This window comes from Meriones unguiculatus, chromosome 10 (genome assembly GCF_030254825.1).
Source record: "Meriones unguiculatus strain TT.TT164.6M chromosome 10, Bangor_MerUng_6.1, whole genome shotgun sequence".
NCBI lineage: Eukaryota > Metazoa > Chordata > Mammalia > Rodentia > Muridae > Meriones > Meriones unguiculatus.
Window position 1 is genome coordinate 26,354,408 of NC_083358.1, and position 20,204 is coordinate 26,374,611.

Below are 20,204 nucleotides of genomic sequence, written 5' to 3' on the forward strand. Positions count from 1 at the left end.
TAGACCTAGCTGACAAAAAGTAACATGAAAGGAGGCATATTGGGTGAGAAAGTAGAATAAGCATCAATGGAGGTGTTGATGGATACTTAGGAGCTGGACAGAAGTAGTGTGACAGAAAGCTGATCAAAGAGGAAGAAAGAGCACTAATAAACAGAACCAAAAGTGGTCATTGTATTGTTTTCTATTCAATGTATATTCTGTAGTGAATGTTTATTAAATAGATTTAGTGGTTCTCAACTTTTCTTATGTTGGATCTTTTAATATAGTTTCTCATGTTGTGGTAACCCAGCCAAACCATAAAATTATTTCATTGCTACTTAATAAGTGTAATTTTGCTACTTTTATAAATAATAATGCAGATATATTATACATTGCATGTCTGACCTGATATGTGACCCCCCCCAAAGGGGTCACAAATCACAGGTTGAGAACCATTAAACTAGATAGAAACTGTAATTATTTCGTATAATTTCATTAATCTTCGCACTGCAGAGAGAAGTGAGTGGTATTAACTAGGAATTTCATAACAATACAAAATATTAAATATGTGAATGCAGGGAACATTAGTAATTACATATGCACAAATTGTTAAATGCTAGAAAAATATTGACAAAAATACTCTGCAGTAATAAAAATAAATAAATTATAAATGAGCAAATCTGGAGCCAAGGTTAGTATCAAAAAAATATTCCACAGGAAAGTAACTTCAGGCCTTTTTTAAGTTTTCAATTAAAATACTAGAAATATTAGCATATTTTTAAAATGCACTGTAAAACAAAGTATTGATTGAGCTCAAACGCAAATGGAGCAAAACCATCAAATTACACCATAATTTAAACCTATATAACAAGGTGTCTGGTATTTTCTAAATTAAAAAGTTAAGTAGAATTTAAAATTTAATAACAATGAAAGACAGGGGAAAAAGCATCTTAGTAAAAATGAATAAAACAAGATAGTAGAGATAGTAGCAAAGAATGTGCTCAGACTACATATGGAAGAACTGGGAAGGTAGCTGTGTAATCTCTCAAAGTAAGCAAAACTGGAAGAACTAAAATGCAAAATTACATGCAATGATGTTACAAGCATAGGAAAACACTTGATTGTACACAATGAAGGGGACTCAGAAGTTAAACAGGAAATACTTCCATGTTGCATACCAATGACATGGATACTTCTTCAGTAACAGGACCCTCTTAATCCCATGTCTTTAGTTCTGTTATCAAAACCTAATTGGCAACTTAATTATTAAGTGAAAATTCTTTTTTTGTTATGCATCATATGCTGAATACAGCCAAATGACTATAAACAGTTTTATTTCCTGATATACTATCAGTTTAGAGGTGATAATTATCTGACATGCTTTTTGCAATGAATAATTTGCAAATATGAAAAAAATTGATTATTAATGGCTTTAACCTGTGATCTGAAATATGGCTCAGAAATAAAAATAAAGACTCGATTGTTTTTTAGCATTATTTTATGAGCAGAACAATCACTTTGAAAGACTGGCTGTACCAGCTTTCAAAGCATCAGCACTGCTAAGCCCCTGATTGTTAATGTTTCCTCATTGAAGGAAGTGCTTCAAAGGGCCTTTGGACCCTCACTTGCATATCTACCACTCCTCCTAGATATTGACATGAAATATTGACTTGATTCCACATTACTTTTGTGGAAAGACTAGAGGATATAATGTGAGGAAAACTAAGGAAAGGTAGCTTCATTTACCCAGCCATGGGAAAGCCTTCATACATGGTAGATGCAGGCCTTTCAAGAAACATGCTTAAGACTCACCAATGTTCCTGATTAAAACCACTCACTCATATTGTATAAATAACCTCACCAGTTATTAGAGGTGAGCTTCTTGTTTGCCGCTGTTACCTGAGAGGAATGTTGGGAGGTTGGGGGAGCTGGGAGGAAAAGAGAAAGGAAGCACCTTTAGGATGTAAAGTAAATACATTGAAATAAAATTTTAAAAAAATACAGAGGGAGGTAGATATTGCTAAGTCTCCCACAGAAAGAAAATTCTTGAAACACTGATAGATTGAGAGATAGTGTATATGATAATTTACCACTAACTGTATGGAGTTGAAACAATTTAGGTCAAAATCTTAGCATATATTTTTGCAAATATTATCAAACCCATTCCTGAGGTTATGTTATATGTATATATGTTAGTGTTTCCACATGTATTGATATGTATATACAGAGATACACAATAGCATATGAAAATGTTTATAGAATTTACATGTTTTTCTTTTAAACTTACTAAAGATATTGTAATGAGAATAAATAGATTATATTTATGCTAATTTCAACACCTCATCTCTTTCGAGAAGGTGGATGTGAGCATGGTGTAAAAAGCATATTTGTCCTAAAACCACACAAAGACCCAACAAAGAAAGAGAACTTCAGACCTATCTGTTATGAACATTTATGCAAAAATAATCAATAAAATACTTGCAAACCGAATCCAAGAACACATCAAAGATATCATCCACCATGACCAAGTAGGCTTCATCCCAGGCATGCAGGGGTGGTTCAAAATGCAGAAATCCATCAATGTAATCCACCACATAAAAAAATCTGAAGGAGAAAAACCACAGGATCATCTCCTTAGATGCCGAAAAAGCATTTGACAATGTCCAACACCCATTCATGTTTAAAGTCTTGGAGAGATCAGGGATACAAGGCACATACCTAAATATAGGAAAGGCAATATACAGCAAGCCTATAGCCAACATCAAACTCAATGGAGAGAAACTTAAATCAATCCCACTGAAATCAGGGACAAGACAAGGCTGCCCACTCTCTCCATATGTCTTCAACATAGTACTTGAAGTCCTAGCCAGAGCAATAAGACAACTACAGGAGATCAATGGGATACAAATCAGAAAGGAAGAGGTCAAAGTGTCACTATTCGCAGATGATATGATAGTATACATGAGTGACTCCAAAAATTCAACCAGAGAACTCCTTCAGCTGATAAACACATCCAGCAAAGTGGCAGGATATCAAATCAACTAAAAAATATCAGAAGACCTCCTGTATACCAAAGACAAGAGGGCCAAGAAAGAAATCAGGGAAACAACACCCTTCACAATATCCACTAATAACATAAAGTACCTTGGGTGACACTAACCAAGCAAGTGAATGACCTGTTTGGGAAAAACTTCAAGTCTCTGAGGAAAGATATTGAAGAAGATTTCAGAAGATGGAAAGATCTCCCGTGCTCATGGATTAGTAGGATTAACATTGTAAAAATGGCCATTCTGCCAAAAACAATCTACAGATTCAATGCAATTTCCATCAAAATACCAACTCAATTCTTTACAGACCTTGAAAAAAAGATTCTCAGCTTCATATGGAGAAACAAAACAAAACAAAACAAACAAACAAACAAAACCCCAGAATCTCCAAAACAATCCTGTACAACAACAGATCATCTGGAGGTATTACCATTCCCGATCTCAAGCTGTACTACAGAGCAATAGTACTAAAAACTGCATGGTATTGGCATAGAAACAGAAAGGATCAAAGGAACCGAATAGAAGTCTCAGAAATAAACCCACACACCTATGGATACTTGATTTTTGACCAAGAAGCCAAAACCATTCAGTGGAAAAAAGACAGCAACTTCAACAAATGGTGCTGGTCCAACTGGATGTTTACATGCAGAAAAATGAAAATAGATCCATATTTATCACCCTACACAAAACTAAATTCAAGTGGATCGAAGACCTCAACATAAAACCAGATACTCTAAATCTGTTAAAAGAAAAAATGGGGAACAGCCTAGAACTCATTGGCACTAGAGACAACTTCCTGAACAGAACATCAACAGCACAGGCTCTAAGAGCAACAATCAATAATAAATGGGACCTCATGAAACTGAAAAGCTTCTGTAAAGCAAAAGATACTGTCCGCAGAACAAAGCAACAGCCTACAGACTGGGAAAGGTTCTTCATCAACCCTTTTTCTGACAGAGGGCTGATATCCAGCATATATAAAGAACTAAAGAAGTTAAAAAGCATTAAATCAAGTAATCCGATTAAAAAAAATGGGGAACAGAGCTAAACAGAGAATTCTCTGTAGAGGAATATAGAATGGCAGAGAAACACTTAAAGAGATGTTCAACATCCTTAGCCATCAGGGAGATGCAAATCAAAATGTCCCTGAGATTTCACCTTACACCCATCAAAATGGCTAAAATAAAAAAAAAAACTCAAATGACAACACATGCTGGAGAGATTGTGGAGAAAGGGGAACCCTCCTCCATTGATGGTGGGAATGTAAACTGGTACAACCTCTTTAGAAGTTAATCTGGCCCTTTCTCTGTCAATTAGGAATAGTGCTTCCTCAAGACCCAGCTAAAGCATTGCTAGGTATATACCCAAAACTTGCTCAAGTACACAACAAGGACATTTGCTCAACCATGTTTGTAGCAGCTTTATTTGTAATAGCCAGAACCTGGAAACAACCCAGATGTCCATCAATAGAGGAGTGGATACAGAAATTGTGGTATTTTTACACAATGGAATACTACTCAGCAATCAAAAAGGAGGAAATCATGAAATTTTCAGTCAAATGGTGGGATCTAGAAAAGATCATTCTGAATGAAGTATCCCAGAAGGATAAAGACAAACATGGTATATAGACCTATAAGATATGATAAAACATAACAAAATCTATACACCTAAAGAAGATAAACAAGAAAGAAGACACGGGGTAAGATGATCAATCCTCACTTAGACAAATTGGATGTGCATTGGACGTAGGACAGGAGCTTACCACAGAGGACCTCTGAAAGACTCTACCTAGCAGTGTATCAAAGCAGATACTAAGACTCATAACCAAACCTTTGGCAGAGTGCAGGGAATTATATGAAAGAAGGGGAGTTAGTATGATGTAAAAAGGATAGGAGCTCCACAAGGACCACATATATCTGGGCACAGGGGTCTTTTCTTAAACTGATACTCCACCAAGGACCATGTATGGATATAACCTAGAACCTCTGCTTGGATGTAGCCCATGGTAGCTCAGTAACCAAATGGTTTCTCATATTAAGGGGAACAGGGACTATTCTTGACAGCAACTCAATGGCAGGCTCTTTGACCTCCCCACCCCCCAATGGAGGAGCAATCCTGCTAGGCCACAGAGGAGGACTTTGCAGCCAGTCCTGAAGATACCTGATAAAACAGGGTCAGATGGAAGGGGAGGAGGTCCTCCCCAGTCAGTGGCTTGGAAAGGGGCAGGTAGGAGATGAAGGAAGGAGGGTGGGATTGGGAGGGAATGAGGGAGCAGGATACAGCTGAGATACAGATTTAATAAAATGTAACTAATAATAAAAATAATAAAATTAAATTTAAAAAAGTATACTTGTCACAATGGGCATGACCTAGAATAGCTACAATTTGAAAGAGAGAAATATATCTGCCTGCTTTACATTCCTCAGTTGCAAAAATTAGTGTAAATAGGCCATGTGCAATTCAGAGCGTGGTTATTGTAAGGAAACAGAGGAATCCAGAAAATACACAGACTATTGACTAACTTTTGTCAAAGAATCAATAAAAATGGTACAAGAAGGTTATCTTTAGTTCTGTGCTTAATTTCTAATTTATTTTTTGAGTTTGCAAAATGATTACAGAATTTATCTCTACCCTTTCCTTCCTTTAGAACCTTCCATACACCTCCCCTGGATCTCCTCCAAATAAATGGACTCTATTTTAACTAATTGTTATTTCATGAGTATATGTGCATATATATTCAGATATTTACATATATTTTACTAAATACAATCTGTTTAGTCTGTATACTGTTATTTATGTGCATGTTTTCAGGGCACAGCCAACTCATGATCTTTCACGGGTTAGACAACTTTTTAAAAACACTCTCATATTTCCCCAGTGGCCTATATTTCTTTTTGTAGGGTTGAAGCCTCTTTCAAGAAGTGGTTAAAAGAGTGAGTATAAAGAGCCAGAGGATGAGGGAGTTTGCTGTGAGTTGTTTCCTAATAACATACGAATCTATATTCATGAGGTTTCACCAATATAACTTCTGTAACATGAGCCGAACAAGGATGACACCAATGGACATGCCAAACTGGGTGGGAAAAGTCCTTAAGGACTGACCCCTACATCACTATTTCTTAAATACTGTGTTTTATGAGCAAACTCATTGCGTTAAAATAAATGGCAGGTAAATATACACAATCACAGGAAAAACACATACTCAAACTTTTTTTTTAATGTGTAAGTGTTCTTATGTGTTCAGAAGACTCCAGAAATGTTGATTTCTATTGTTATCACACATTATCGATGCCACTACATGCTGAAAGTAAGAAACGTAATACAACAGCCAACCCAAATTCATACAGTTAAATGTTATACTTACTGAGAGAAAGCAATGAGATAGATGATTAGATAACAAACTACTTATATGGAAAAGTAAAAGCTATAACCTGTTCTCTAAATGAATTATACTGAGGAGAAAAAAAAATAACTCCATACAACTGAAATAATAAAAACAGTATAAAATACACATATGCACTGTAAAACTAACATTGTTGTTCTTCAACAAGTAATTGTCCACAAATGTTAAATTGCCCATTGAAACATATCAACAATATTAACATGTCAAAAAGAAAGCTCTATGATAACATAATTTTCATATGGTCATGTACCATTATGTCTGCCCTGACACCCTGAAAAACATAAAGATTGAAAAAAAAAAAGAACACAGAGGGATGTGGTGGTACACACCTATAATACCAGCACTCAAAGAGACAGAGGCATATGCAGGCTGGTAACTGTGAGTTTGAGGCCAGCCTGGACTACAAAGCAAGTCCAGGCAGCCAAGGTCACATAGAGAAAACCTGTCTCCAAAAGCCAAGACCAACAAAACAAAACAAAACATAAGGACCAAGAATACAGTGGACACCTATCTCTACTTATCTTTGAGAAAATAGAAGCAGACCATGTTTGTAGCATAGATTAGCCCACTTTCAACATCCTGTTCTAAAACCAAACAAATACACTAACTAAAAAATAAACAAAATAAAAAATTATATCTTATGGATTATACCTATATATGTATCTTTATCAGTCACTGGGCATAGGAACTTTACCTGGAAAGTTTTAAATGATATATGATTAAAACAATTCAAAAGACCAGGTTAAAAACATTGTCCTTCATAAATGCAAAGAACCTATCAATCAGACGTTAGATAGTGAGCCCACTTTTTTATATCACATGCTTTTCTTTCTCTAGCCATTTTAAATACAGTTTTTTCTTGCAAAACAAGGTAAAATTATACTTATACTTTTATTAAAACTGTATTGTCACCGTAGATCTTAATATATGTAATCTATGTATATTATATATACATTAACATATATTGAGAATGATTTGATTTCACGATTTTGAACACTTGTAGCCTTATGGGCATGATTACATGTGTCAGGGTTGAAATATTTTGGCTTGCTAGAAATTTTCTGCCATGGTGTATATCTTTTGTATCTTATTTATGGCTATTATTGTCCCATCAGGCTCTTTGCCGTGGGAACCTTGTAAACTAAATCAATGGGTGTCTTTTTATGTTATAAAAGCTCACACACGGAGTTGAGAGAATAGAACATACCACAAACTATCACATTCACATGCCGCTGTGCTTGGTGGACCCACCCTCCTGTCAAGGACTCCTCACACAGAGATGGCTGCAGATGAAGCATTGTTAGCCCTGATTGATAAACTCACAATTAAAACTTCAGATTGGCACCAGAGAGGTTTCTTAGTAGTAAAAGAATTCACTGTATAAGTTTAATGATCTTGGTTTCGTCCCCAGAACTCCTGTGAAATAAATGGAAGTGGAGATGAGAGAATTGTTCAGTAACCCATGAGCCAGCTACCCTAGAGTACATACACAGGGTACAGTGGCAAAAGTAACCAGAGCGAATTTGCCTTGACAAAGTGAGATGGAAAGACTGACTACTGAAAGTCATACGCAGACATCCTCATGCACATTATGTATGAAATTACACACACACAGATACATTCGCATAGAATATTAATAATAAAGAGTAGCATACATAAAAACACACACAGTCTCTCTCTCTATATATATATGTATGTACATATATATGTATATATACATACATAAACGGAGAGATAGTGAAGCCAATAATAATTCAACATTAGGACACTAATTATCATAATTAATCAAAAGAATGGGCTCTATAAAAATGAATCATTAGACTAGACTTCAAAGAAACGTTTAAATTTCAAAATCAATACCTAGGAGAAACTCTTAGTACAGTAATAACTATTTTCCTAAGATAATAAATATAGATGTTAGAAAAAGACATATTGAAAACACAAGCATTATTAATAATAGCAAACACTAGATTAGAAGCAAACTCATTAACGCTAAGAATCAAGATGAGAAAGGATAACACAATCACAGGTATTGAACTGCATTCTATTTGTACTCTTCCATAAAAACAGTAGATGGAGCAAAATAAAAAATAATTTTTAAAGCAGAACATGTGCCTTCTTCTATCTGCAGTCTACATGATTTTTTTTTTCCCTGTACCTGAGAAATACAATGAAAGCAACTGCAAAACAGAAACAGACAACAAAAGCCGGAAAGTTCAGCCCCAGCACTGGAAACAGAATTAGCATAAAATCAATAACTTTTCTATTTGCCATCAGAGAACAGGTTAGAAAATGTTATGTGACCACATTTATAAAAGCTGTGATCTAAACAGTGGGAGGCAGTTCCTGGCATAAAGCCTTTCATAACTACAGATCAGCACTTCAACCCACACTTTAAACTGTGTAAGTCTGGGGAGGAAGGGAAGGAGAGGTCAAGTCATCTAGAGGCTTGGTACAAAGATGCCCAACCAGAAGCTGAGGTGAGGCTGTGGGAACTAAAGTGTTATAAATACTTGCTGAACAAAGTTTTTGGCATGAGAACAAAATAAACAGAAAGTAAAAGAAAAAAATATATTCCAAATATGAAATCCCAATACCATAAAAGATAAAATTGAGGGTTTTGAAAAAAAATGTTGTGTTTTGAAAAAAAATGTTTTATTTTAAACCATGGATGAATGCATATTTGCAGAATTCATGAATAGCTCGTACACCACATTCTTAGTTTGAACTGCCTTTCCATGGAATTGGGAATTGTACACAAAATATTTAGCTGTATAAGAATTTGAGATTGTTCAGCTCTACCAAAAAGGAGAACTATAAGGGTGAATGTATTATTTCAAAGTGTGAATGTTTATCACTAAATTGGAGAATGAAGGTTCTCAAATCTGTATCTTTATTTCAGAAGTCTTTGAGAAAGAAGAAAGTGTTTATATCCTTGTTCTCATTCAGGATTCTCCCTCAGGGTGACTGTGGGAAACAAACAAACAAAAAAATCATCTGAAAGTCACTGTGGGTATTTAAGAGTAGGAAAGCAAAGGATGCTAAAAATAAAGCAGAAGGTGGTAACATGTGAAAGATTAGCCATAAAGGACTTAGACCTTCCTCAGAATTATAGTTATCTCTAAAAAGCTGTTTGAACTGATACTATAACTGGAAAGAAATTCTGACAACACATCAGAAAGGATTTTTACAGAGAGATTAACTGTATTGGTTTATGAAACGGAGATATGTCCAGTGAGCAAAGAAAAGGTTAGAGATTTTAAGTTTTATTGAAAATAAGTTTTTCAAGATTTAACTTCAAGTTTGGTGAAAAGTACAAGGCTTGAAAACAGCATTTAATTACTTATTACAAAAGTTACTGTGTAAGGTGAATTTATATTGAAAGTAGTAAAAGCTATAGATATTGAAATTAGAAGACTAGGTGCAAAATCAGATACATTTGTGGTTTTTATTTATTCATTAATCTATTTCAACTTTTCATTTGCTGACCTAAATGATGAGAATGCTATTTTTTAATACAATTAACTCATGGCATATCATTCAGAAAATTATTGAAGAATAAAGATAACAGATATTCTATAAATCCAGAAATGTAACTGCATAGAATTTTGGATATTGTAATGTATTAGTTGCTTTTCCTCTTTTCTATGATAGGATAACTGGCAAAGTCAACTTGAAAGAGAAAGAGTTTATGTTGGTTCAGGGTTTAAAGGGATACCAACCATCATAATAAAACAAGGATGACAACAAGAGAATAAAGAGAAACACAGAGATAAATATTGGTACTTGCTTCATGTTCCCCCCTTTTCCTTTTTATTTTTTTCAACCATTCCCAGATTTTTCAACCTGTCCCTGTGGCTGAGAACCTTGTCTGGAGCATGAGATTTTTCAGTCACAGATGCTGAATACAAGAGCAATTAAAGGTCCTGGGTAAGGATCTTAGTTAAAGGCCCACATGGAGCTTTCCCATATGAGTCCTTGATCAAACTAGTAGTACAAATAGGAGAAGACAGAAATTTCTGAATCTAAATATAAATATATCAGTATATATAGGGACAGAGGGACAGAGAGATTTGTAATTAAAAGTAATCTCTGTGTGTCCTTTCATCTCTGGTAGACAGACAAAAACTCCTCCCAAAGAACTATTTAGGAGCATAAAGGAAGATTTGACAAAGTCCTTTTTAGGCAATGTTGAAGGAGCGAAAATCTGAGGGAAATCTCCCAATCCATGAAGTCGATAGAGGAAAAAAAAAAGCCCCAAATCTAAGTATCAAAGTTGTTTAATAGAAAATTGGAACGATGCTTGCCAAATACTTCCTTAAGCAAGAAATCTACGCATCAGCCTTGACAGGGAAACTTGCAGATATAGCCAGAGACTTAACATGTTCATATGTTTGGATTGTTTCTAATTTGTCCTAAGAAAATTATCAGATATGCAGCTGGGGTTGTGGTCATTGTTCTTTAGAACAGCTTACGGTTGTGAAAACATTGATGTGAACCAAAGCTCATCTTCAGGCTTGAGGCAGCTAAAGTGTGATGCACCTTAGGATGAATGTTCCACCCTATGTAAACATTTCCCATAGACAAGGGCTTACTCGTGTGAAACACAACAACTAAACCCACCTTGTAAAGTGATGTGTGTATAATGCATCCAATTATGAACAAGCACATGGACCAGATCATATCATCTGTGGTGTTCATGTGAGAGTAGCTTGGCTTCCTAATTTACCAAATTTGTACACACTCAAAGGGATGGAGGGCTTCAGGGCTTGTTTTTGTTTTCTGGAAATTGGGCTAGCTGCTCTGACTCAGGTTGCACCTGGCTGGGGTAGCTTGGCATGTCCCTGACTCAGAGGTATTAATATAGATAAGTCTATGGCACGATCTTGCTAGAAAAGCACTATTGATACATTCTAAATAAACTGAGAAAGTGAAGCTTGAAATAAAAAAATGCTTAAATTCACTGGCCTCTGTACTTTCTCATGAACTTAACGTCAGTAACTTTTAATAGTCATATTTTAAAAGATGTTTCCATTATATTCCTTAGTTGGATATAAATCTCCACATTTTACATTTATAACATTTCTTAACATTAAACATCCAAATTTTATATTTCCACAACAGGAAGTCTTACCAAACTTGGGAGATACATAGCCATGGATAAAACATCACCTAGGAAACTTCATTTTATGGAGGTTAAATGTGATTATCCAAACATCAGAAAATTTTTCAGAAAACAATTTGATCTAATCCTCAAAACCTTGGTTGCAGTTCTGGCTTGTGGATGTAAACATCAACCATAATGCATCTAGAGTGCCTGGTTCACCCAGGCCCTCTCTGTCTGACATTTGCTCATGTGAGAATTGTGCCAAGGTCGAGCTTCCTTATCTGGCAAAGAAGAATTATGACGTATCTAAGTCTGAAAGGAAGAACAGTGGTTTTAAAACTGCCTATGAGGATATACTAGCTTTGTGTAATACTGTCTGTTATTTATTATTTATTTTTTCTTTACATCCTGATAACAGCTTCCAGTTCCTCGTTTTCTCCCTCCCTCCCTCCCTCCCTCCCTCCCTCCCTCCCTCCCTCCCTCCCTCCCTCCTTCCCTCCATCCGTCCCTCCTTCCCTCCATCTCTCCCTCCCTCCCTCCTCCACTCCTCTCCACATTTATCTGCCCTTTTCCCCTTTCTACTCAGAAAAGGTGAGGCTTCTCATAGCTATCAGCCAGCCCTGGCATATCAAGTTGCAGTAAGACTAGGCACATCTCCTATTGAGCTAGACAAGGCAGCCTAATTAGAGAAAAGGAACCCAAAGGCAGACAACAGAGTCAGAGATAGTCCCTGCTCCAGCTCTTAGGGGCCCAACATGGAGGCCAAGCTACACATCTGCTACACATGTATAAGATGGCCAGATTTCCTAGATGTTTTACGCCAGGGACTCTTTTTGATTTAACATTTTCTTTGAGCAATATGTTGATGTCTTCCTTTGTATTTTTTTATGTCTGAGATTCTCTCTTCTACCTCTTGTATTCGCTTGGTGAGGCTTGTGTCTATTGTTCCTGTTTCTTACCTAGGTTTTCCATCTCCAGGATTCCTCAGTTCGTGTTTTATCTTTATTTTTTTAATGCATTGTTTTTTATTTTTAAATTTATTTTTATATTAATTATGGTTTATTTGCTTTGTATCTCAGCTGTATCCCCCTCCCTCATTGCCTACCAATCCCACCCTTCCTCCCTCATCTCCTTCCAAGCCCCTCCCTAAGTCTACTAACATAGGAGGTCCTCCCCTTTCATCTGAAGTTAACTTATCAGGTCTCATTAGCACTGGCTACAGTGTTCTACTCTGTGGCCTGACAAGACTGTTCCCCACTCAAGGGGAGGTGGTCAAAGAGCCAGACACTGAGTTCATGTCAGAGACATTACTTGTTCCCATTACTAGAGAACTCACTTGGATACTGAACTGCCATGGGCTACATCTGAGCAGGGGTTCTAGGTAAAGTTTGTGAATGGTCCTTGGTTGGAGTATCAGTCTCAGAAAAGAGCCCTGTGCCCATATATTCTGGTTTTGTTACTCTCCTTGTGGAGCTTCTGCCTCTCTAAGTCTTACTATCTCCCCCTTCTTTCATAAGATTCCCTGCACTCTGCCCAAAGTTTGGTTGTGTTTTCTTTGTTACTTCTGTTTGTATTTTCAGATCATGAACAGTTTTATTCACTTCCTTGATCTGTTTGATTGTATTTTCTTGTATTTAAGAAGTTTATTCACTTATCCTTTAAAGGCCTCTACCGTCTTCATAAGATTGGATGAAAGGTCTTGTGTGTGTGTGTGTGTGTGTGTGTGTGTTTCCTTTATTGGAATTCAGGACTTGTAGTAGCATAGCTGGGTTCTGGTGGTGTCATATTTCTCTGGTCTTTGTTGTGTTCTTACAATGGCCACTAGCTGTCTGGGGTTTGAGGTTATTATAGGTGTAGGTGCTGATTTCTGAGTTTATCTTTGTTGAGTGGGTGTTTATAGATTCTTTTTTTCTCCCTGGTTTCTGTCTCCTGGTCTGAGGGGCCTTGTGTTCTGGTGAACAGTGAGTTTTCAGATCCAATAGAGTGTCTCAACTAGGATTTTGTGGCTCGTGTGGCCTCTGGAATTAGGGGTTCTAATGTTACCTCTGGGGTCCCAAACTGCAGCATGGCCTGGGGTCTCTGATGCCTGTATGACCTCTTGGAAAGCAGACAGAACTTTCATCTGGAAAAATGGATTCCAGGAGATAGGGTGCACTTTATGGCTATTGGATGTGCTTTGAGGGGAGTTGGTAGGCATAGGGTTTGGGCAAGGTCTTACCTAATGTTCATGGTGCCAGCAGGCTTCCAGAAGAGCAGGCAGTTTTGGGACCTTTTCCTTTTTTTTTTTTTAATCCAACCTAGTTGCCAGCACAGAGAATTGTGATTCCTTTCTGGGTCTTTAGAAACTCCAACAAAAATGGACTGAGAAGTGTGCCTTCTATGTGATTCCAAATCAAGTCAAATTGACAAGATTAACTGTCATGCAGGTTAAAAAGGAACTATACACAACCTATCATTATGTTTACTGTAGCTTAAGAATGCATCTTCCTGTGTTATAGACACTCCTTTTCCTTTTGAGCTCCTCTCTTTTAACTCCCAAATCAGAGTTCATTGTTATGTTGCCAAAGAGAAGGAGAGAGATAGTAGTGATGGGGCTGCCCTTGCTATTCTAAACCCTTGACAATTTTAGCACAGCAGACATTCTGTGTAAGCTGGGACCTAGAATGTGGGAACATGGATTATTCACTGGCTTTCCTGCATGGTTAAAATTAATGTTCACTTTGGACCTGCACTTGACCTGCTAGAATAAAGCTTTCTAATTACATAACTGCAAAGACCTATTTTTTTTATTAAGGAAACAAAGATATTGTCTAGTCACACACATTTCTTCCTGTCTTTGATATGTTTTTGTTCTTCTATTTCCACACTGTTCTTAGATATTCTTTTATCTTCTTTTTTTAACCTTTTTTTTTTTTTTTACAGATGTGCTGTTGTCACTTCTAGTAATATGAAAGCTATATAGGGCTCCATGATACATAAAAAACAAGAGCTGACACGAGGAAAGTTTCATAGATTGAGAGGACTCCCACAGGGATAGCTGAAGTTTCAGAACTAGTGAGGGAACAGAGCTGACCTAGGGTAAGGCAGCGGGTAGTCAAGTCCCATAATATGTGGAAAGTGCATGGGAAACTGATTGATGTTTAGAGCCTGTCCAGGTTAATTCATTCTAGTGCATGAACATGGACAACAAGTCTGGGGAATTATGACTGAGAACTAAAAGTGAGAATTGGACCAGAGGTGACATAAGAGAGGTTATTTTAATGTGGAATGTGAAACTTGATGACACTGGAGGTAGAGGCAAAGCAACAGTGTTCATGACCCTTAGATAATGTCTGTTCTTATAAACAGTAGCTGACTCTCATAAGAAGATTATGGATAGAGCCTATTGCTGAATATCTTTATAGGGGTTTTTCTATGACCTGGCTAGTTTTCCAATAATTGAGAGAGAGACCTATTGATTTATTTAAACAGCTTTAGCACAATAACTGGACTGATATGGTTTAAACTAATTTTCTAAGCTAGTCTGGCTACCTCCCAGCTGCACTCCCCAAGTTACTTGCCAATATATGTCTTGTCTAGGATGTATCTGCTACATCTTGCCATGTCCTCATCATCTCTCCCTGTTCCTTCTCCTCCCTCCTCCTCTTCCTCTTCCTCCTCCTCTTTTTTCTTCTTCTTCATTTTCTTCTCCTTCGTCTCCCTCTCTGTCTCTCTCTGTCTCTGTCTCTGTCTCTCTCTCTCTCTCTCTCTCTTTCTCTCTCTCTCTCCCTTCTTTCTCCTCCTCCTCCAGGCCACATGCTCCCTCCCTCAGAGGGCAAGCCCAGGATCAGAAGTTCAACCTACCTCTATTCTGCCCAGTATTTGGCTGTCAGCAACTTTCTTTAACAATCAGAAATAATTGGGGAGCAAAGTTTACACAACGTCGTCTGATGTTAATGAGAATATTTTGCCTGTAACCAGATCTTAGAGGTCAGAATTTAGCATTTGAATAGCACCAGACAAGTCCCCGGCAGCCTATGACTCTGAACAATACTCTGAAAATGAAAATGACAGGTTAACAGTAGTACAGTTTAGTATTCTTTTGAACTTTGTAAATGCTCCCCCAAAAGAAGACAGCTCATTTAATTATTACTTTTAACAGCAATCAAGAAAACAAGCCAGAAATATTCAATCAACTGTTTCTAGGTGTTCAAGTTACAAAACAGGAACAAAATAATACCTACCCCAAGAAAAGAAAGTATGTCTCCTCTTAAAATTAATAATTCCATGCAAATGGTAATGAATAAAAATGACTTTGAAGAATGTTACAAAAATTCAAAACAATGATTACACCTATGTTAAAAGAACTCTCTGACAGAGGGCTAATATCCAGTATATATAAAAAACTACAGAAGCTGAAAAGGAACAAACCAAGTAATCCAATTAAAAAATGGGAAACAGAGCTAAACAGAATTCTCTATAGAGGAATATCGAATGGAAGAGAAACACTTAAAAAAATGCTCAACGTCATTAGCCATCAGGGAAATGCAAATCAAAACAAATCCGAGATTTCACCTTACACCCATCAGAATGGCCAAGATGAAAAACTCAAGGGACAACACATGCTGGAGAGGTTGTGGAGAAAGGGGAACCCTCTTCCACTGCTGGTGGGAATGTGAACTTGTAAAACCACTCTGGAAATCAATCTGGAGCTTTCTCAAACAAACAGAAATAGCACTTCCTCAAGATCCAACCATACCACTCCTAGGCATATATCCAAAAGATGTTCAAGTACACAATAAGGACATTTACTCAACCATGTTTGTAGTAACTTTATTTGTAATAACTAGAAGCTGGAAACAACCCAGATGCCCCTCAACTGAAGAATGGAATACGGAAATTGTGGTACATCTACACAATGGAATATTACGCAACAATGAAAAATAAGGAAATCATGAAATTTGCAGGTAAATGGTGGGACCTGGAAAGGATCATCCTGAGTGAGCTGTCCCAGAAGCAGAGAGACACACACGGTAATGCTCACTCATATAGACATATAAAATAGGATAAACCTACTAAAATTTGTACATCTAAAGAAACTAATCAAGAGAGAGGACCCTGACTAAAACACTCAATCCCCATTCTGAAAGGCAAAGAGAATGGACATCAGAAGAAGAAGAAAACAGGAAACAACCTAGAAACCTGCTACAGAGGGCCTCCGAAAGGCTCTGTCCAGCAGACTATCAAAGCAGATGCTGAGACTTATGGCCGACTGTTGGGCAATGTGCAGGGAATCTTATATAAGAAGTAGGAAATAGTAAGATATGGAGAGGACAGGAACCCCACAAGGAGCGCAACCGAACCAGAAAATTTGAACACAGGGGTCTTCCCAGAGACTCATACTCCAACCAAGTACCAGGTATGGAAATAACCTAGAACCCCTGCACAGATGTAGCCCATGGCAGTTCAGTGTCCAAGTTTTTCCATAGTAATGGCAAGAGGGACTGCCTCTGACATAAACTGATTGGCCTGCTCTTTGATCAACTCCCCCTGAAGGGGGGAGCAGCTTTACCAGGCCACAGAAGATGACAATGCAGCCACTCTGATGAAATCTGATAGACTAAGATCAGAAGGAAGGAGAGGAGGTCCTCCCCTATCAGTGGACTTGGGGAGGGGCACATGTGAAGAATGGGGAGGGAGGATGGGATTAGGAGGGGAAGAGAGAGGGGTTTATGTGGGGATACAGGTGAATAAAGCATAATTAATAAGTTAAAAACCTCAAGAAGGCAAAACATATTCAAGAAAACAAAAATACAGGTCTTAGTAAAACAGAAAAACAACACAAATATAAAAATTATGTTCAATAACAAAAAATGTTTAAAGGTCTAATTGGAATAATGTTAGAAATGAAAAATACACTATGGCAAAAACAAACAAAACACAAAAACATCACAAAAAAACAGATAGTGTGAATACATGTATGTGTGTATGTGTGCACTATGGATGTCTGAGTATGTATGCATGTATGTATGTGTTCATGGATATATATATATATATATATATATATATATATATGCTTCATTTTGCACTGAATGACAGTAGATACATAGACACATATGTCTATGTGCAGGGAACATTATACTAGATCTCAGAGCATATTCCTATCATGCTCAGGGAACATTCTGCTAGAGCTTAGGAAAGGATTGCTTTGAATTAATGCCCTCTTAAGAGGGGTGTTAACACCTACAAATTCATGGCTGCTATGAATACAGTTCCTGAAACAAGGACTAAACAAGACAGCACTTACTATGGAGAGCGAATCAGCCTACCCCCAACAAGATGAGGAGCCACACAGAGTACAGTTAACACTTCCCGTGGGAGAGGCCCTCAGTTTTCTCCCATGGTGTGGCCCATGACGAGCTACTCATGCTCCAGTGGATGCCTCCCTACTCTCATGTGCACACAAGCAGCACTGACTGGACTCAGTGAGTTATTTAAAAAGAAGAGAAGAAAAAGTATGAGACATATGCACTCAGGAAGGAGATATTGGGAGGTAGGATGAAGGCAGAGCTGGAGGAGGGGAGTATGGCAGAATATATTTCCAACGTACTACATTTACATGTATAATTACTAACGAATGTGTGTGTGTGTGTGTGTGTGTGTGTGGACTAGCAAATACATACATATACATAACCACTTGTATTTACACAGATATGAAGATAAAGAGTTAATACAAACTTACATGCAAATTTGGAATATAATAAAACTATTTTCAACAGAAGAAACATTTTTATATTTTTTTCAGATATATTTGTTGAACATCTACTGTACACAGACTCTGCATCCTGTACCTCAATACAAGTGTACACCAAACTTGATAGGCAAGGAACTATGACAATGCAGGATTAAGTTCTGGGACACAAACGAAGAGGCCAAGTTTAACAATACTACTATTGTTAAATTTGTTTACAGATAGCATTTTCACTTTATCTGTTGGCATGGTTCATGAGGAAATTCTAGAGTTATGTACAAAAATCACTAAATTAGCCACATGCAGGCATTCCATTATACAAACTCCTCTACCAACTTTCCTATTTCTAATGATACATTGTTTTATATATAATGGACAATATTGAAGGTATATATATATACCAATATATATATATATTGGTATATATATATATATATATATATATATATATATATACCAATATTTTAGTTCCCCCAAAAGACAATATCAACCCAAAGTCTATATACATTACTTTAGAACAAGTAGAACAGGTATGAGTAGAGTAGCAGCCAATGACATCATTTAGGATATAAAATTTATTTCCAAAAAAAAAAGTCTCAAATTTCTAAAATTATACAGTTCTCCCCAATGTCAGGAAAATTACTATCATTTTTGAAGAATTTTCCATGAATTCTACTGGAATCTCCTCTAATTAGTAGGTAACTATTCACAGATGATTTGACAGAACATGTGATTGACCCCAAAAATTCTACCAAAGATCTCCTTCAGATGATAAACACTTTCAGCAAAGTGGCTGGATACAAAATTAACTGAAAAAAAAAATCTGAAGCCCTCCTGTATTAAAAAAATACAAATGGACTGAGAAAGAACTTAGGGAAACAACACCTTCACAATAGCCACAAATAACATAAAGTACCTTGGTGTAACTATAACCAAGCAAGTTAAAGACTTATATGAAAACAAAAACAAACAAACAAAAAAACTTTAATTGTCTAAAAACAGAAATTGAACAAGATATAAGAAGATGGAACAATATCCCATGCTCATGGATGGGTAGGATAAGCATAGTTAAAATGGCCATCCTGCCAAAAGCAATCTACACATTCAATCCAATTCCCATCAAAATGGAAACACAGTTCTCAATTTCATATGGAAAAACAAAAAACCCAGAATAGCAAAAACAATCCTGTACAATCAAAGATTTTCTGGAGGTATCTCCATCCCAGATCTCAAGCTGCACTATAAAGCAATGGTAATAAAAATGGCATGGTACTGGCATAGAAACAGACTGGTGGACCAATGGAATCAAATCAAGACCCCGAAATAAAACCAAATACTTATAGAAACTTAATTTTTGCCAAAGAATCCCAAAATGTACAATGGAAAAAAAAGACAACATCTTCAACAAACGGTGCTGGTCTAAGTGGATGTCTACATGTAGAAAAATGCAAATAGAGCCATATTTATCATGATGCATAAAGTTAAAGTCCAAGTGCATCAAAGACCTCAATATAAAACCAGACACACTAAATCTGTTCGGGTAAAAGCCTTGACCTCATGGGCACAGTAGACAACTTCCTGAACAGAACACCAACAGAACAGGTTCTAAGAGCAACAATCATTAAATGGGACCTCATGAAACTGAAAAGCTTCTGTAAAGCAAAAGACACTGTTGTCAGAACAAAACGACAGCCTTCAGACTGGGAAAGGAGCTTCACCATCCCTGTATCTGACAGAGGACTAATATCCAGAATATATAAAGAACTCAAGAAGTTAAAAAGCAACAAACCAATTAATCCAATTAAAATATGGGGTACAGAGCCAAACAAAGAATTCTCTGTAGAGGAATATAGAATGGCAGAAAAACACTTAAAGAAATGCTCAAAGTTCTTAGTTATTGGGAAAATGCAAATCAAATTGACCCTGAGATTCCACCTG